Source organism: Perna viridis, chromosome 7 (genome assembly GCF_037379345.1).
Source record: "Perna viridis isolate PV_CMFRI_1.1 ecotype Kerala chromosome 7, ASM3737934v1, whole genome shotgun sequence".
In the NCBI taxonomy this organism is placed as follows: domain Eukaryota; kingdom Metazoa; phylum Mollusca; class Bivalvia; order Mytilida; family Mytilidae; genus Perna; species Perna viridis.
The window spans coordinates 39,357,176-39,379,236 of NC_142451.1; the positions used below are offsets into that span (position 1 = coordinate 39,357,176).

Here is a 22,061-nt window from a genome sequence, read left to right on the forward strand (position 1 = left end):
ATTCATAATAAATTCTGTATATTTGTTCTTGAAGTTCCGAAACAAACACCTACATGTTGTTTGATTGATGACCTAGGTCATTTACCTATGTATATTGTAAGAAAGCAAACAAATTTGAAATTCTGGGTAAATATTGTTTTTAATAGACCAGGCATTGTGTATGATATTTATAAGATTCTTCTTACCGATTGTAATAAATATAAAGTAAAGTGGGCTACAAATATTCGTAATTTACTTTTTGAACTCGGTTTCAATAATAATGGTATGATTAAGATGCTGCACTTATAATCTTTGATATTGTAAATGAACGTCTTCTTGATCAATTTTATAAAAATTGGCATACGTCTGTAGACAACTGTGAGAAGCGCTAGTATTATACAAAAATATAAAAACAGACTTTGAGTTAGAGTTGTATGTGTTGAAAAATTTTAATGTAAAATTCATATCATGTCTTAGATTCGGTGTTTTAAAACTGAACGTTGAGAAGATTCGTTTTATTAACTTGCATCGTGATGAACGACTTTGTAAATGTTGTAATATGTTGTGTATAGAGAATGAATACCATTTTGTTATAATTTGTCCAGCTTATAGACAGCTTAGACTGCAATATCTACCAAGGTACTAATGTTTATGGCCTAATATGAATAAATTCATGTCATTGTTAAAATGTACACGAAAGTTAATTATTTATAATATTGTTAAAGATGCTTGGACACTTAGAGATTTTATTACATCAGATAATTAACATAATATTGTGTTTGAACTCTGCTATGATTTGTCTTAATATCTCATGCTGGTTATAAATGAGTTTTGGTATAACTTCTAAAGCATTAATGTGCTTCTGCAATAAAGTATTATCTTATCTAAATAGTATATTATCATAAGAATTTTTCACGTGTGCACAGTAACTGAGGACGGTTATACCTCATTTATACGTTATGCCAAAGCTTGCCGAAATTACGGAGGCTTTTAGTATCGCGCTACAATTCAAACAAATATGCTTCTGGAACAGGGTCATGTTGCTACAAGATTGAAATCATCCCTACAGAAGTTTTATGGTCGTCATCATGAACTCGTGGATCGTTTCGGTGTATCCATCTGCGCCATGAAAACTGATTTGTTCAACGTATCATATATTTCCTTTCCTCTTTCGTCTACCCCGGCCTTGACTTTTTATGAGCAACTCGGCGGGTGTTTCTAGAATATAGAGCACATTCACCCTACCGATGCACCTGGTCTATGTTCCCAGTTTTGTCTGTTTTCCATGTCTGGTCTTTGTCCCTGGATTACATTCTTTTGATTACCGTTAGAATCTTGGTTCCTTTGATTACTGTCTGACAGATAAAAAATTTACTGACAAGTAGTGGGTTCACAAAGGGAAAAAATGCATGGGGATTGCAAATTCGAAAATTCAGCTGGAAGACTATTAACTGAAAATTCAATGATGCAATAAGCAGAGGTATGTTTTGTATGAAGACAGCAAAAATTCTCATTATTTTCGTCCTTGTGTATTCCATACATGTATATTTATAAATGTCAAGCCCATTGAAAAGGGTCAATTTTGTCGTATCTCTTCGATAGGAAAATATTTGGTTCCGTTATTTCATCCCTTACACAGCATGTTTTTCGCCTTTATTGTAGATCTAACTGTTCAAAAGTTAGCGGAGGCAGTGGAATGAACAGAATAAATGGTATCGTTTCACGAAGCACTCGTAATACTTTAAGACTTACGTACACGTAACTCATTAGACGTTGCGTACGTTGTTGGTGTCACATTCGACTGAACCGGGGCTGGTTACGAAAACTTAAATATTGCTATTAGAATGTTGAGTTATCAAAGGCAATATAGATATTAAAATGTTCGAAAATGGTTGTTGTTTTAGGATTATAATCATACGTCTTTGAAATATGCCATTAATTATTGCGGAGGGAAAGCACTATTCGATCACAAGAACGTCCACTTTCATATGTGGACGGGTAACATTAAGAAATGCTTGCTTCCCATTTCACCAATATATCTAAGTTGTTTCTTGGCGTATTTTGATAAAACAAACTTTTTTTCAAAGAGCAGTTTGTGCTGCAGGCGATGTCATATTTTTCATGACATAATGATAACTTAAAGATCAAAGCGTATTACAATTATATCACAAATGTCTCCCCTTTCATGTGGACATTGTTAAAATGGAAAGAAATCGATTTGAAGACAAAATGTTAGACATTTTTTTATGTTATGCGAACAGATTTTTTAATCGGGACTTTTATTAACTATATTGACAATTTATTACATAACCCCAATGAAAAAAAAAATATATATATAGTGATCAATCAGTCTTTTTGTTAAAAGCCTTTTTGTCCGTATTTCAATTATGTCACAAATCTTATTTTTTTCGACGTTGGCCATTGGCTACTTTCTTGCTTACCGTTGTAAAATATAACAACGAATAGTATTTTTACCAAAGTATATTTACGCTTAAAATACTGTATAAATATTCAGAATATCCTGTTTATTCTAAAAAATAATGAGTTTTATTGTCTAATAGTAGATAAATACGCACAAATGTTGTGATATCACGTTGTCTTTTTGTCGACGTTTTCTACACGTTGCGTGCTACCCGGTCTTTATCAAAAGCTTTTTTCGTTAACTTTCGGTGAACTAATAACTATGAAATTTTAAGTTTTACATGTATATATGCTGCAGACAGTATATTCTAAAAATAATGGTACTTGGTTGAACATGTATCTTTGCGCAGCATATTGTCTGTGTCTAACCAAAATGTCACCACATCTAAAATTTGTATATTTTATTTATGCACGCATACACCATACGAAATTCGAACGAATTGTTCAAAAAGGCAAATGGTGTTGAGTTAATTTCTTCATATACTTAAAAATGTATTCATCCTCCTCTATGGTTTTATCATTTCATTTTTTCTTTGGCTTAACAAATGGGTTATAATATATATAATGTAAAACCGTGTCTAACAAAAATGTCACAAAGCGTATTTTTGACGTTTCCAAAGTAACGTTCTGTTTTGCGACGTAAAAACTCTTAAAGGTCAATTTTAAAAACAATAAAAAGTATTGAAAAGTTACGACTTACTAGATTGAATTAATACGACTGTGGATGTAATGAATTAAAAAAAACATTTTAGCGAATCTGATAAAATGATGAAAGAAATGTTGAAAAGAAAACTGGAAAAAGAAAAACGTATTTCATGATCGTCTTAATTACCTCTTGACAATTATTTTAGCTATAAGATATAATAAGCTGTACAAATATTGCAAAAATGTTTTTTTTAAATTTTTTCCAATCGGACCAAAAACAAAAAAAGAAAGATTTATTCTGGTGTGGCCTTTTTGACCCCTTATAACTCGAAAACCGTAAGAGATATCCGAAATCTGATTGAAAAATTCAGGCAGGATTATTAATGAGGTATCCAATGAAGAATCCAATGGAATAAATAATTTCGAAAAAAAAGTTATGAAAATGTTGCCCAACTTTGACCCCTATATCTTGAAAACGGTCCAAAAGAACATAAAATCTGGGGTACATTTTTTACCCGAATTAAATAAAGAACACGTTGAAAATAGAATAATTAAAATCGAAAAAAACAATCTACTTGGATTTTAATAAAACACGTATTTTTACCCTTTTTTGTCCCTTTTCTAAAGTGGCAAAGGCAACAAAGTCCAAATTAAATAGGAATCTTCTTAGTTGTTGGTAAAGTCATATCAACATTTCAGAACAATTCGTCAACCACAACTAAAGTTATCGCACGGAAACGAAGTGTCCCCAGACGACGACGACGACTGCGCCATAACATTATACGACCGCAATTTTTTTTCGTCGTATAAGTAAAACGGGAGATTTCGCTCTCAAATTTTCTCAAAGAGGGAGCTTTGCCAAGGTTTTGTTTTCTCGAAATGTTTAGCAATGTTTTATGTTTAGCAACAGACCTTAGAATTCCGAAACGAGTACATGTATTCAACATACAATGTACATTTACAGTAGAGATATAAAACCAAATAGGAAAGAAATAAAATCACTTTATACGCTTCCACAATTTGATTTCCTGTGGGGGTTGGTTACTGACTTTTTTGCTTGTTGGTTTGTTGGCTTTCTGTTTTCATGAGGGTGTTCTACTTTTTTTTAGCGCATCAGGAAATATGTTTTCATAATTCCTAACATTTTATTTTTCTCATAGGATAAAATTTCCTTCAAATCATTTTTAAATAATTGATGCCAAACTATTTACCATATCAGGATGTAATCTGATCGTTTCAATTGACCAAAACGTACGAAAAAATAATATCGAATCGGACAATAAAATAATAAAACATGTCGTGTGTGTTATTTTATGTAAAAATTAAATAAGCATACTGCCGATTTCGACGTTACCAAATATGACACCAACACCGTACGCTACGTTTTAACAAACCAATGGGACGTTTGGAGAAAAAGACTTTTTACTCTAGCAAAATTAGCAAATGACTGAAAATGACGCTATTTTGCACCCTCAGTGTTTAGTAGTAGTCTTTGTAAGAATCATGCAAATCTGAAAAATGTGATACGCCCTAAAAAAGGCTACATATTTTTATTTTTGTAATTTAGTTGTTTTATGGGTCTATATAAAGAAATCCGTAATTATTCATTCCTGCTCTTAGGAGATAATCAACATTGAAAATCCAATAGATTCTATTGTATTTGAATGTCATTTATAGAGTTGTCTCCCTTAATGTTGAAATCTACAGTGCATTCTATATAATTTTTATCTCCTAAGAACACGGGTGATATGAAAAACTGAATGTTAGTTTCTGTTTACTATGGCAATTCGAACAAAATATCAAAAATAAAAATATGTAAGCTTTTTACCCATGAATCAAATTTTGTATGATTCTTCGCTGGAGTGCTACTTAATCTCTAGTTGTTTGTTTGTTGTCTGAGCTTCTTTGTATCCTTCTGTTTTAAAAGCGTTAATTCCTTTTTATGTGGATTCCATTGTGGGCATTTCAAAAGCTTAAAACATTTTTTCTAAGTGTGCGTAGGAATTGTGCAAGTAACTCAAATATTAAACTGATGGAGAAGTACATTCTATCTAGATATTCAGAGTGAGTGATATTTTCGAAACTCGCATTATGCTTCTTGAATTCGTGATTGCCTCGCTTTTCGTTTCATCACTGAAACATACAGAAAGTGTCTCATGAAACGCTTTTTTTTTAAATCTATATAAAATATTTTTGTCCACCACAAAAAAACCATAAAAGTGTTAATTTTGACGACGTAAATTGTCCTCTCATTCCTTATTGAGTCGAGGTCAGTATATTCAAACGGGTCGATATATAGCGTATTGACTGAGATAAAGTCTGTAATTTGAATATTACATGAGTAGAAAATGCATTTTTGAAACGATATTGCATTTTGCAATTATATTAAAATGTTATGACAGAGCTTGCCGAAACTACGCAGACTTTTCATAAGATCGAAGTCATCACTACAGAAGTTTTATGGTCGTCATCATGAACTCGTGGATCGTTACGGTGTATCCATCTGCACCATGAACTCGTGGGTCATTACTGTGTATCCATATGTACCATGAAAACTGCTTTGTTTAATGTGTCATTGTTTTCCTACTACTACCTTTAATTACAATCTACTCAATTCAATATTCATGTGACCCTGTGCAGGGGCGTAGCTGCCTATACGCAAATACGCAGTTGCGTACTTTCGGAAAAAGAAACAAAAATAGAAACACACATTTTAAAGATGAAATAAAGGTTTTATGCAATGATAAATCCTTTTTAATACATAAAAACTGACTCCAAAATCGTTAAAATTCAGGAGTTTCCCTCAGGGCTTTGCCTTGCCGGACTCACTGGGGGCCTTGAGCGACCCCCCCCCCCTCGCCTTAAAACAGGCCTAGCTACGCCCCTGCTGTGTGATTGCATACGTTAGATTATACTTATTGATTCAGTTTTATACATCTACTCACTTTTTGTCAGTTGCGAGAATGAGTAAGTAGTTACGTATAATACATATTCTGTAATGGTTTTTACCCTGATCTTGGCATTTGTTGGACGGACTTTCCTTTTGACTACTCCTTTTGGGCACTGCATATATTTTATTAGTTCAGTAATTGTGTTACTACCCTTCTGTATCATAAGTTATCAATTTACTCCAAATATGTTTTAGTTCGGTCACCTCATCACGTGTTTCCCTAAAGCTCATAACACACACACACACACACACACACACACAAGAAATCAAAACAAATATATTGAAACCGAAAAGTAGACGCATCACACTGGGAGAATATATGCTTTGATACTTGACAATGAATAAAAAATCTCTTTTACTCCTAAAAACAGAATGTTTGGTCGCTCTAATTTAAAAGCCATTGTGTACATGTGCCTTTCTTCCCTTCAGATATCCCAAGAGACGTCATAGACAGTTCGTAAGGTAGTACAATACAGTTAGGTCATTTCTGAAAATTTGGTCTCATTTTGTTGAAAAATACCTGTTTTGAGACAGTAAGCACAGAAATTTCTAGTGTTTTGTCATTAAAAAGTGCATATTTTTGAAATCCTTGGTGTGTGGAGGTTTAAGTCATTTATAAGTAATTTAGTGATTATTGTTATAAAATCCAGTAGTCATGGTAACAAACTGAAAAAGATATTACTGATTTCTAGTACAAATCAGGGGTGCCTTTCCAAAACTGACAGCCAATTACTATGTTTTATAAAATATCAGGCACTTAGACACTATCACAGGATGAAAGCATGCATTGAGTAGGTGGAAAAAGGGTTAAAATAATAAGACCCTTTTCGTTTCATTCTCTTACAATTTTCGTTCCAAAAGTTCGTGTGAAATAAGGTATTTTGAAAATCAGTCATCTGATGCTGAGGAGAGAACCTAACACGGCAGGGGACTGAAACTTTCCGGATATCATTCTTCATTTTAATTACACTTGTTTATCATTACATATATTACATATCTCTATGTATAAATGCTTAACTACATTTTAACAATATGTCCACCAAATTTCAACTTTTAATTTTAAGTTTTACAAAATTTGATGGGGGTAACTTGGTGTGCGAAACAGTGTGCCTTAATGTAACTGTATAGTGCACTCTAAGATTATGACACACAGAAATAAAAAAGAAAGACAGACCGGAGGCGATAGATAGGTTCATGGCACTGAACGTCCGCTTTCAAAATTCCAATATTTCGGCTCTTGACATTAAGTAGTCCTTTCAAATAACTTATAGTATCTTTCTATACAAATGTACAACAATTAAGTTATTTTAAATAATTTAAAATTCTTCGTTTTTTTCATTTCATAAGCGGCGGCAAGTTAGTCAAATATTGCGCATATCCACCGCTGGTGATCGAAGTCAATATTTTTGCAATCCAAGAGTGGCTTATGATATTTACCAGGAACCCAGATTACAACTAACAGCGTGTAAAATCCAAAAAGATAATGATTGACTACTCTATCTGAGAAAAGAAATTCATTGATCAGGATGATAAAATGATTTCCAATAATGGAAATGCGGATAATACATCCGACTTTTTCCGATTTTGTAAAACAGATCTTAATTATTCACCTCTTTTTATAAGAAGAAAAATAAGAAAAGATGAAGTTATGATTTGTTAAAACCTTGCCAAAATCCAAGAAGCATATACATATATACATGATTGTACATGTACATGTACTCATATGTATGATGACGACAGTAGCATACCATTTTCATTAGATTTGATTCTCACTGTATGCATCATAACTACATGTAGTACATGTAAGTGGGATGCCTCCGACAGTGGTATGCCATTAAGACTCAACATCCATATTCAATTCCATGGGATAAATGAGGAATACGAAGCTGGTTCGCTGTTAAACGAAATCACACTGATTGATTGAAAATTAGCATTTCATTTAAATTCTTGTTCAATAACAGTGAAAAAAAATCAATATAGGAATTACCAAATTTATACATGATATACAAACAGTAAACTTTGCAATTATAAGAATAGTACATTAAGCATAAACGTACTGTGAATTTTATCGAAGAATCAAAATCTATCAAATAATCCTACCATATGGATTTAAGGAACAGCGAAGGTGGCACATGTATGTAAAAATTTGGCCACACTGCTTGTTTTGCGACGGGAAACCATTTTGCAAAACAATCATCCCGCCACCCAAGTTTGCCTCATATATCTTGGAGCTGACAACTCTACTTTCAAACATCTAAGTCAGCTGCCTAAAGCCAGTCTGAATACATTAACAATGAAATTCTTGCTATATTCAACTACATTTAGATAAGAAAATGAATGGTATAATGATTTATGTTTTGTTACACAAATACTGCCTTATCATAATTTTCCATGTATTCTACAGCCGCCAAATTTTCTGCTCCGCATTGTGTTCTGAAATTCTCATTTATACGAAATCTGTGTCTTTACTCATATTAATTTTTCGATTTTCAAACCGTATGCCAATTGGTTCCAGCGCTAGCTCGCAACAATGTGTATGTGATTGGCGAAAAGTGACATAACGTCATGTTCCTGTGCATATTATCTGTATTCTGTCACCACTTCCCACCAGTTCACAAATACTTGAAAAGACAATAATACAGTTTGAAACTAAGCATTAGATATCATAATGAAATTGTTTTGTATTTATATGCTTATTCCTACGTTTTGCTAGCTGCCTAAGCCAGTCTAGCTCCTCGTTTTACATGCATGTACATGCACCATCGATCACATCCCAATGATTCTGAGTATAATAGCTGCCTAAGTCAGACTATGCACACCCTATTTTTTAACTAAATTCCAACATACTTATTAAGAGTGATCTAGCTGCCTAATTCAGTCTAGGATAATCTTGTCCATTAAGCAAATCAACATTCATATTTATATTTGACTTCATAAATCATATTGGACATGTACATGTAAGTAACCTAGCCGCCTAAGACAGTCTTGCAATATACATGTATGTACATTAATTTGAAATGAACATGTAAAAAACTAAGTAAAGCTCTGGCCGCCTAAGTCAGACAAAGCTTTTATTAGCAACAAAAGATAACAGATACTTGTATCAATCTACCCATCTAGTTATCTAGTGAATCACGCAACAGTCTGTTTTGTCCTAATTCATTCTTAAATAATTTATACTTGTTCCACTCCCAGCTGCCTCAGCTCAGTCTGGAATATAAAAACATGAAATAAACCCCCTTTTAACTTATGCTCGGGATTCTTATGTACTTTTTGTAGGAACCAGACCGCCACCTCCCCATGTATTTTATCCTATCATCTGAAATATTTCTTGCATGAGCTGCTGTTGCTGCCCCAATTCGAAAGCTGTGGGATTTATAGAGCTTTTTGTCATAACCCAGGTATTCTAATGCTTTTGATAAACTACTACAAAAAGAGTCATGTGGAACAGGTTTTGGAGGCTTTTTAAGAACTCATTATTAATTATGGATAAAGCATCATCTATATGACACCTTAGCAAACTCATCTTGAATAAAATCATTTACTGACCGATGAATTCAATGAATTCAATGAATTTATTTTGCTTGATTTTATTTGTAATTATATCTGGATCTGGAACTAAATCTGATATCCCTATAGAGGGTAAGCAATTTTGAAGTTGTTTGTCACTTCCCATCTCACCTGTGAAAAGATCCTTTCGATCCGAGTCATCCGACTCAGGTACAGATACCTCCATATCTGAACTAGAGGTATCCTTCTGATACCTGCGTTTCATCTCTTTAAGACTGTGTCTGGGCTGTTGATCTGACAAGAAATCTTCACTTTGACTGTATGTGGACATTCGGCTTGGCCTTTTCCTTTTCTGCTGAGATATGTGTACTGAACGAGAAGACAGATTAACTACTCAAGCTTGCATGTCTACAACCAAGGGAGGGTTTTGGGGAGCCTTACACTTCTTACTAGAGGCCTGTGACCTGCCCTTTCTAATCCTTCCAAAATACACCTACTAGTATTTAAATGCATTAATACCCTTATAGTATGTTAAAGCTATTATGCTGCAATCTTAACCAATTGAAATTTATACTGTAATGTAAGCAGATGTTTAATAAATAATATTATATATTTACACATAGTGAATACAAATCCTTAAAAGCAAGCTTACATTTCCCATATAACCACCATATAACTCGACCATACACGAGATGTTTTTGTTTTTACTTTGTACATGTACAATGTATTCTGTACACCTAGTCTAAGACCACACTGTATATTGTATTCATTGTAATTGCAAATAAATCTAAACTATACTGTGAAGTGGTGAATTATCTACGAACCAGGACTGTGAATAAATATTATTTCTAAGTATTGTAAGCTACATACTGGACATGAACATCAACCTGGACTATAGGGCTTTAATTGAATTATCTGTAACAGTGGTATTTGAAACTGCATAAACCTGGACTATACAGACTTTAAATGAAATAAATGCTTTTTACTTAAAACTACATAAACCTGGACTCTTCAGGTTAATATACATGTACTGTAAGTATGCCCACCTGGACTATACAGGATTTTGACCAAACTTTACGACAAACCTGATGACTTTTCATTCAGAATTGTCAATTTTCCTTTCATATGTTGCAACTTGCGTATGGAGTGTTTATATCACAACTCATACGTTATACCAGAGCTTGACGAAACTACGCATACTTTTTATATCACACTAGAATTCTAACAAATAGGCTTCTGGAACAGGGTTATGTTGTTACAAGAAGTCATCCTTACAGAAGTTTTATGGTAATCATGAACTCATGGATCGCTACGGTGTATCCATCTGCGCCATGAAAACTGATTTGTTTAATGTGTCATAGTTTTCCTTCCCTCGTTTGTCTACCCCGGACTTGACTTTTTATGAGCAACTCGGTGGGTGTTTCTAGAAAAACAGAGGACGCTTACCCTACCGGTGCACCTGGTCCATGCACCCAGTTTTTAGTGGAGTCCGAGTTGCTCATTTGCTTTTATTACTTTGTATGTATGATTTTAGTTACTTTATGGTCTTTGCTGTGTATGTCTGTTTTCCATGTCTGGTCTTTGTCCCTGGATTACATTCGTTTAATTACCGCTATAACCTTGGTTCCTTTGATTACTCTTTCACAAGCGCATCAAACCTAAGTGGAAAATTATTAATAAAGTAATGTGTATTATGTCATATATGTAAATACTATAAACTACATGTATCCATGAACATTCACCTGGACTTTATAGGTTTTAAATGAAATACATGCTGCACTATTGCACATAAACCTGGAATACACATGCAGGTTGTTACTGTAAAAATCATTTTACTCATGCATTAATATGCAGAAAATTACTGAAATGGACAATTTTTATTAATATCAAAACAAGCTAACATACATGTAACAAAATATTTCGAAGTTGTTGCATTAATGTTTTAATTGTCACCATAATTTTTTTTTAAAAATAGTCTAGTAGTGTTGTCCCTTGCCATATGCAGCATTACGGGCATTTCTCGAACATCTTTCCACGTTCCCTATTATTCAATCCTGCCATTAAACCAATTCGTATCGACGTCATACCGGATCCGTTTTGTGAGTTCTATCCTGAATAAAACTTGCATCAAAATAATTTGAGCAACCTCAAGTTGTTTCAAGCTGACTGCTTCAATTCCCGGGCAACATCGTTTACAGATTTCTCCTTGCACAAATCATTAGACCCAAGTTGTAGCACAACTATATCTGGTTTTATGTAATGAACCATAGGCAGCCCTCTGTATCTGACCCTGGTTATGTCCCCTCCCAGAGTGCCGTCCAAATATACACCAAAATCGCTGTATGACACACAAAAGTCTGCTTGTCTAGATGTGGCCAAGTAATTATCCAAACGTGAAATGAAGGAATGACCCAGGATCAGAACTTTCATTATAATAAAAGGGGGTAATTACGATCTGCTGCCTTTAATAGGTATTAATGACCAAGGCTTGTAAAATTTATACACTAGATACTCAACTTCTAATTTGTAAAAAAGATTCGCTCCACCAATGCAAAAGGCTTGTAAAAAGTTTTGTTCCACCAAAATGGCGCTTGCGTATGCAAACGACTGATCAGACTGTACAGGCAGAAAAACGCGCGGCTGTCTCCTATTCTTTGATTGGCTGACCAATTAACATTGCGCTGCCTTATTTGGCCATGACTGTATAAACAAATACTAAGGAAAATAGTTTGCATGTGCTTTAAAGCGCATATGAATATGATATGCTTTACATCATAAATTCCTTTATGTCCAAAGACATACATGTAAATGCACTTATTTTAAATGAAATACATGCTGCACTATTGCACATAAACCTGGACTACGCATACAGTAAATACTGTCATAACGTAATCCATACTACATACATCTTTTTTTTTTATTTTTAGTTACTTCCGGGACATGACATTTCTTGTCGGCATATTGGGGAATCTTAAGGGAAATTAAAACATTTACCGTAGATTATAAAATTTATTTTTAACGTCGCGGTGCTTCCTGTTATCAAAAGTAATTTCCATATTTTCATCGTGTGAACAGTTACTGAGTATGGATATAGTTCCGAAAGGTAATAATTTCACGGCAAAAATAGGGACTTAAACCAAACATTAGGAAGACATGCCAGCATAACATGTGTTAAAAGAGCCTACTTGAAGTTTGTTAACTAGTAAAGAGGTATATTGGAGATTTTGTTTTTTTTATTAGCCCCGTGCAGGTCCGGGTAACAAAAGAATAGCCTGCAGCAGTGCTTAGCTAAATAGTGCTCAGAAACCTAGCCAGGGGCTAGGCGCTCTGCCCACAGAGCAACTGGGATGTGTGCCCCAGGTGGTGGAATGGGGTACCCCTGGCGTGTTACATGCTGGGGTTGTCAGGCTATAATACGGAAAACCTGACCGCAAACCATAGTGGTGCACCGTGTTGGGAAAATGCCACGTTCCTCGCACGTTAAAGAACCCTGCTGTGGTATTCGATAGGAGTAGGAACCTTTGCGCTCTGCCACAGGAGGCTAAATTGCCCGACACCACCCATCCTTCCCTTTTTTCTAGTCGCAATCAAAATGTGCCGACCCTATTATCCTTGTGTCCCATCCCTTTTTTCATTTCATCCTCATTATTTTATGTTCATTTCATCATCATTTCATGTTCATCGCCTGAATATAGCCGAAATATTGCTGCTCGGACGTTAAGCCCCAACAATCAATCAATCAACTAAAGTTTGACGCTTTTTTATCTTAGTGTATGAGCTTGTAACGGAAAACAGACACCAAATGCTGAAAGAACCTGAGCAGACTCTAGTTTTTTAGGGATTTACAGGGATGCTGAATCTGATCAGCCTCTAATTGTTCTAGGGATTTACATGAATGCTGAACCTGCCAAGACTCCATTTATGTACATATAGAGATGTACAGAAACACTTAACCTGACCACACTAAGTTGAAGATAATAATTATGTGTACAGAAATACTGATCACATGTTAAATCTCGTCTTTTATCTACTTTCAGAGGTGATTTGGTCTCTTTAGATAAGGTTTGATGACGAAAATAACGAAGGAAAAAATTGTCATTGCCTTAAGAACGATGAAAATAAGATACAAGCCTTGCCTGTTCATGAAATTTCTAGTTCTGGTATTTTTAGCAACGTTGTTGTTAAAAACAATGTATAACACAGAACTGAATATGATAATAACAGGTACACCTACTTATGTCACCTTTAAGTATCAGTCTTGGTAAGAATTATGCAAAGTCTCAAATCCTGTTTTATATGATATACCCTTAACAACAGATACACATTTTTATTTGTGTTATTATGTTGTTTTGTGCGTCTATGTAATTAACGATCATTCATTCCAATATGTCTGCTCTAAGGAGATTATCCACATTAAAAATTCAATCGTTTCTGTTGTGTTTCATTGTTACAGAGTTGTCTCCCTTAATTTTGAATTTTATAGAACATTCTTCATAATTTATATCTCCTATAAACAGGGGTTATTTAAAAAAAAGCACATGTTAATTTCTGTTTATTATAACGTACTAAATAAAAATATGCATACTTTCCAACCATGAATCACATTTTGCATAACTTTTAGCTAGAGTACTACATACATGTAAGAATATCATATTCAATGTTTATATTCATAACCTGAAAAGAGTGCGTATCATAATATCCGGAACAAGTCTATCCAGAATTCACTGCGCTGAAATATACATTTCTGATTTCAAAGCTATCAATTTATCCGTCAATAAAGCCAATCATTTTATGAATAAGGGTACACTGAACTTAATGTGTGCACAAATTTAATTTGTTGCTCACACTTGTTTTTTTTTTTAACATTTGCACATTCGTGACTGTGATTGATTGTGCAATAAGTAAAATACGGATTTTACGTGATTGATTGATTGATTGATAATTGGTTGTTTAACGCCGCAAACTACTTCATGCAGTAATAGGATGAGAACAGCAATCAATTTTAAACAAAAAATTAAACGGGAATGGGGATGAAGAAATGAAGAAATTAGGGAAAAGAAACATTTTATCAGCTACTGCATTACTAGACAAATTTGTGATTGATATGACCATTAGCATTTCGCATCACTGAAACGCTACACTTAATTCTATGAAAACTATTTTTTTTTGTCTACCACAACATAAAAGTGTTAATTTTTTCGTATTTTACCAAGAACATGTAGGTTTCTTTGCATTAATCAGTCTTAAATATCCATTTTGTGTAAAAGGAAAGATTTTTTGTGTTTCTACAGCTTTTACTCTTGATGATCAAAGTTCCTGTAATAACACAATTCTGAAAGCACATTTTAGATATACAAATGTGCAATTGAAGTTATAATTTGCTTTTTGTTTTAAACATTGCAATAGGGTTGCCAGGTGTAATAAATTATTGGTTTGCATATCGTAGTTATGTTGGATTCATTTTTTTCTGTATGCACATCCTTTGATTCTAGTTTGTCTTGTTTATGTTACATAATGTATGTCTTTATATTTGGTCTGAAGCTCATTAGAGCTTGTGAATGTATTTGAATGACATGCCATATCAAAATAATGTTTTCTTACCTTATTCTAAGTTTCTTATTTGTTTGGTTAATTATATAAATGTTTAGGTACATATGCATAAATAATCCAGCAGGATAATGAATTGAGAATATCTAATTCAAAATGGCGGTGTCAAACGACCTGAAGTTATGATGCATTGGTCCACATTAGCCCCGTATAGAGCAGCGGTTTGAATTCATATCAATTGGTCAGTTTTCGGCATATTCTAACGTAATTTGGGTAGTTGGTTAATAATAGTGCTTATATCAATATATTGGACCCAGTTCAATATTAGAACAATGAGGAAAAAATCACAGCAGTTTAAAAGATATTTCAGGAACAACAGAAAATTTATTACTATATAATAAATGGGTATCGATGAATGAATATTGGCCCTAGCAGAGTATCATATTGCACTCGAAAGCTCGTGCAATATGATATTTACTCTGGCAATATTGATTAATTATGGACATACGTTATATATGGACTATTTAGATTACATTAACCAGGACGAAGCCCGATGTCAATATATTAAAACGGGTCGACATATAGCGTATTGACTGAGATAATGTCTGTAATTTATATATTACATGGGTAGTTTCGGTGGTTTTTTTTTTTTTTTAAATAATTCAACATGCCATTCAATATAGTAATAGAAAAAAGTAACTAATTTCATTATAATCAAAAATATACTTACAAAATCACAACATATATTTTCAGTCATTCTAACATTTTTGCTGCACTTAGGATCATGAAAATTTAAATATAAAAATTTTAATTGAATGCATACATTGGAAAAGTAAGAGACATTACATTGAATTAACTGCCATTGCCAATCAAAATGCACGAAAAAGGATCGCTTAGATACACATTCAAATATAGGGACTAAAATACCAGTCCCTGTATCTGAAACCTTTGTAACCATGTATATTCGTCGGTTAGCACACAGAATTAATTTTTTTTTTAATTTCAGAGAAAATGGGTCCATTAAAAACAAGCAGCTTCCATACAGATGTCCTTTTATTTGCAAACATGAGGAGTGAAGCTACCTTCGTTGGGCATATTTTTGGATGCAGAGAAAACACATTCTACTTTTATGAACCCTTCTGGTCGATAGCTAAACATGAGTACTTCGACAATAATAAAACATGTCCTCTACATTCTCAAGAATGATCGAAAATATTTTATTACGATTTATATTTTTGTGACTGGGTTTTTAGACGAGAAACGTACATACCACTATATATTTACAAAGTTCAAAAGTAATATACGTTACTTAAATGTATTCAAATCCTCAAATAATAATTTACTTGTGAAAGTTTCTTTTCTCAAACTAATACAAATGAATACACCGGCTATTTTGTTTCTAATTTTACCTGATCACGAAAATTCCAGTCGCACTTACATGTAATTTAAACTGATTTATTGATAAATCACTTTCTTTAAAATTAGCCTACTTCAAAAACTTCTCAGCGAAGGCATGTTTTTTTACATGTTTTCCTTGCTGTACCAGTAATAATAATAATACTGATAAGCTTCTATTCATTGTCATATATGTTGTACAGACAAAAGTCATGCAAAGGGTGCTCTATACATTTACATTAAGGCGCAGTGTTTCCCACACCAAGTTATCCCCGTCAAATTTTGTAAAACCTAAAATTAAAAGTTGAAATTTGGTGGATATATTGTTTAAATGTAGTTAAGCATTTATGCATAGAGATATGTAATATATGTAATGATAAACAGGTGTAATTTAAATGAAGAATGGTATCCGGAAAGTTTCATTCCATGCCGTATTAAGTTCTCTCCTCAGCATCAGATGGCTGATTTTTTAAAATATCTTATTTCGCACGAATTTTTGGGACTGAAAATGTGAGATAATGAATCGAAAAGGGTCCTATTATTTTTTACCTTTTTTCTACCTACTCCATGCATGCTTTCATCCTGTGGCAGTGTCTAAGTGCCTGATATTTTATAAAACAGTATTTGGCTGTTAGTTTTGGAAAAGCACCCCTGAGTTGTATTAAAACTCAGTAATATTTTTTCAGTACGTTACCATGGCTACTAGATTTATAAGAATAATCACTAAATTATTTATAAATGACTTGAACCTCCGCACACCAAGGATTTCAAAAATATGCACTTTTTTTATGACAAAACACTAGAAATTTCTGCCTTGAAACAGCTTTATTTCAACAAATTGAGACCAAATTTTCAGAAATGACCTAACGGTATTGTACTACCAAAATATGTTTTATACGTTCTGAAGAAACAATGACGGGTTCGCAATGTAACTTTACTATATACATGTATGCACTTGTGCATTTCAAAATAATTGTTATTTGTATGGTAACTGCTCAAACCACGAGGCTAAAACTCGTAAGTTCATATATTGCTCATTCTTAAAGTATAGCTAGATAGACTTGTGATGAACATACATTTATAAATATATCAGATTTTACACCAAAAAAAACTACAAGGAGAGTAGCTTACTAGGTGATACCCTTGTTGCCCTCACTAGAAACCCCACGAAGTCATTCAGGTGGAAAAATTATACCATTGCACTATGTGATTAAGTATGTGTGAATATTTGATCAATAGGCCGGAAGCAGAAATTTACAGTAAAAATTCTGGATCAAATATTAACTGAGAGAGTAATCAAGGGAACCAAGGTTATAGCGGTAATTAAAAGAATGTAATCCAGGGACAAAGACCAGACATGGAAAACAGACATACACAACAAAGAACATAAAGTAACTAAAATCATACATTCATAGTAACAAAAGCAAATCGGACTCCACTAAAAAATGGGAGCATGGACCAGGTGCACCGGTAGGGTAAGCGTCCTCTGCTTTTCTAGAAACACCCGCCGAGTTGCTCATAAAAAGTCAAGTCCGGGGTAGACAAACGAGGAAAGGAAAACTATGACCCGTTGAATAAATCAGTTTTCATGGTGCAGATGGATACACCATAACGATCCACGAGTTCATGATGACGACCATAAAACTTCTGTAGTGATGACTTCAATCTTGTAGCAAAATAATCCTGTTCCAGAAGCCTATTTTTTAGAGTTCTAGCGCGATACAAAAAGTCTGCGTAGTTTCGGCAAGCTCTGGCATAACGTATGAGTTGTGATATGAACACTCCATACGCATGTGCCGAAGGGATGTTGCCACAGATGAAAGGAAAGGTGACAATTCTGAATGAAAAGTCATCACGTTTGTCGCAAATGAGACTTGTAAGACCTATATAAAGAAACTGTAGTATTAAGACATCTTGGCACCAGTCCTTCCGATGATATTTGACCAACCCATTTTTCCAGGTTTGGCTTATATGAAATAATAATGTCCAATGGTTTTAAAACCCTACGTTGTATTTGAAAATTAATTAACATGGGGCATTTGCTGACGTAAATCTAAAAACCGTCTTGTCAAAACCTATAGATCTGTGCCTTTAGATTATAATCTTTCCGGCATGTGTATGGTAGTACAATACAGTTAGGTCATTTCTGAAAATTTTGTCTCATTTTGTTGAAAATAGCTTGTTGAGGCAGTCCGCACAGAAATTTCTAGTGTTTTGTCTTAAAAAAGTGCATATTTTTGAAATCCTTGGTGTGTGGAGGTTCAAGTCATTTACAAGTAATTTAGTGATTATTGTTATAAAATCCAGTAGCCATGGTAACATACTGAGAAAAAAAATATTACTGAGTTTTAGTACAAATCAGGAATGCCTTTCAACAAATGACAGCCAATTACTATGTTTTATAAAATATCAAGCACTTAGACACTACCACAGGATGAAAGCATGCATGGAGTAGGTTGAAAAAGGGTAAAAATAATAAGACCCTTTTCGATTCATTCTCTCACAATTTTAGTTCCAAAAGTCCGTGCGAAATAAAGTATTTCGGAAATCAGCCATCTGATGCTGAGGAGAGAACCTAATACCGCAGGAGACTGAAACGTTCCGGATACCAATCTGAATTTAAATTACACCTGTTTACCATTACATATCCACCAAATTTCAACTTTTAAGTTTTACAAAATTTGACGGGGGTAACTTGGTGTGCGAAACACTGCGCCTTAATGTAACTGTATAGCGCACACTATAATAGAGTGGTTATGCAGAATTTTTGTGACGTAGCATAGGATACAAAAGCGCAATTAATCATAATGCAATTTCCGTATGGGGGGGGGTTCCTCGTTTCAACTAAAATCTAAAAATAGATCCGGGTGAAATTTCTCTAATCTAACGCAATGTTGCTAAAAGACACCCATATAGCTTTTAAATTTTGAAATAAAAACCATCATGTCATGCGGAGTTTCTGCTCGTAAATTAAGGTTCAAAAAGGGGGATACTTTTTCAAACATCAATTTACAGTAGCCACCCTAAGCCTTAAGTGTTCCATAAAATATACATACATGGGCTGCTAGCTTTTAAATTCGATACTTTTGGTTCCTTACTGTTCGTACAAATTTTCATGAAAGTATCTTTTTTATTATCCATCATTCGTGAACGTTTCTGTATTTTCCACTGGACTGCATGTTGGGGTAAAGATCTGGCTGAATACCGAGGAGACATAATTGCGCTATTGTAACCTATAAAGCCTTGTCTTTGTTCTTGCTGTTGAGTGTGATATAAAAAGAGAAAATCAAATTGATTTACTGATGTTTTCAGAATTAATCCTCCACAAAAAATAATCCTTAACCCAAGGGACTGTGATTAAACAATTTTGATTGTGTTTTTTGCAGAAGGTTTTGGAACTTATTGTCATAAAAAATGCGATTTTATTTCTTACAGAATCGATGATACAGATGCCACTACTCTACTAAACAAACTTTATCATTGTGATTATAAGGCACTATCCAAACTGACGTCAAGTATGCAAAGCCGACATTCATGTACGCTTAACATGGGAAAATTCAAATCATATGATATTAAAAATCTCAAGAAGCTTTGCTTAGGTGCAAATGTCAGGTTTACAAAAACGTTACGAATTACAGCGAGCAATCTTAAAACATTGTTGGCAGTAAATAAAGAATTGAAAGTAGTATACCTGTATAGAGATCCTAGGGGCATAATTTCGTCGACTAAAATATGAAAAAGCTATGAATACAACCTCTTTAAAAATTATGGCAGATGCAGTCTGTAGAAAGATGGATATAGATAGAAAAGGGATTCTACAGCTATCAGAAATTTATCCAAAAAATATTTTATTTGTAACAGCAGAACACATAGCGAGAAACTCTGTTGATGTTTCAAAGAAAATCTTTGAATTCTTAGGTTTGGACTTCATACAAAACGACGTGACTCGCATAACTGATTTATCATCTTGGTCGAGAAGACACCGGAAAAGAAAAGAGAATGATTTCAATCCGTTTAAAAATGACGGATATGCTTCTTCGATGAAATGGAGGAAAAGCATGACAATGGAGGTCAAAACTGTGATTGATTCTATCTGTCTGCCAACACACAAGCAGTTTGGTTATCTTACAATGGAAAACGTTCAGTATTTCAGGAATATAAGCAATACAAACACAATCCTTCAAAACAACCTAATATTGTATAGAAAATATTTAGAAGAATTTAAACTGTTTGTGTGACTTTAAGGTCATATGAAATTCCATCTATCATAGCTTTGATTTTATGAGCTTCTTTACATTTTTTTTGTGTTTTTTGTATCTGTTTATGTTTTGAGTTTAAAATATAAATTACCCAAATGTATAAACTGAGGCTTACTAGCAGTTAACTGACATGCCAGCTCCAGACCAGTTTAATTAGTAAAAATTGCGAGTTCATAAGGCTTTCAAAAAGTTTAAAATTTCGCAATTTCGACTTTAAAAAATGAAGTCCCGTACATGCATCCCGCATATCCGCGCTTACAGGAATGTCGTATTGTATACAGATCTGTTGAAATTGACAATAATAAAAAAAAGTTCCAACAACAAGTAAAACATGATTTCCTCAAAAAAAAATAAAGCTTTTTTTTCAAAATATTTAGAAGGAAAAAATTTCATATTATCACGAATCCAGTATTAGTACTAAAAACTCATAAGCAGACATGACGGCTAAGTTCATGTTTAAAACCTAGTAAGTTCAAGCTGGGATTAATGACGAACACCGTGCAACTGCGCGCAATGTTGTCTTTATACATTTTTACAGTATGTGCGCAAATAGAGTTATTCCTCTTTGTTTACTCTTTGTAAAAATCTGTCTTGCTATACATGAACGTATTGCTATTTAAAATTAATAAAATGCAACTAGCTGCAAGTAAACGACAAACCGACAAAAAATCATTCTATTAGTTGCACGTCGTTGAAAACTTATGTACTCTTTGAAAAGTCAACTCTTTTCATATGCATTTTTTTTTTATCTTTTCTTCTGTTGTCAGTATTCTGCCATGACAAACTAGAAAAAGAAAAAGAAGAAATGATTTTGGAAAATCAAGATGAAGAGCTGTTCATACGCAAAAAGTCAGACCAAATACTCAAAAATTATAGCCAACAGAATGAAATAAAATCGCTTGTAAAAACTGGAGATAAGAAAACATTTTGCAAGACAGCACAGAAAAGGGCGGATTTTGTTAACAGCGCTTGCAATATGAACTCCAACAAAAACCGGGAATGACATCAAGTAATCTGGAAGGGTAAATATCTCCCGCTTCGCTAGCAGCGCCTGTACCATTGCAAACGAGTATTTTAAAATCCAGTGCTAATGCGTAAAGTTTGGTGATTTGCCAATTCTATAAGACGTGATATCTTGTATCAGCTGTGCGGTAGAAGTTTTATATCGATCAGTCAGATTGTGATTACAGTCACAAAACGTCTGTAGTGATGGTAGCAACATTAGCTGAACATATTCCAGTCTTCGAGAACCGAAAGTCATTTGATTATTTACCATATGAAAAGCAAAGGTGCATGTTGGATAAAAAAAATCAACATTATGATTTCTTCCAAAACAAAAAGATGGTCTGAATATA

The 22,061-nt window shown here is 33.7% G+C and overlaps 1 pseudogene; it reads left to right on the forward strand.

Annotated features, from left to right (window-relative positions):
- The first annotated feature begins 16,063 nt into the window (after positions 1 to 16,063).
- LOC148612648 (carbohydrate sulfotransferase 1-like) lies at positions 16,064 to 20,685 on the forward strand (annotated as a pseudogene).
- Positions 20,686 to 22,061: the final 1,376 nt, after the last annotated feature.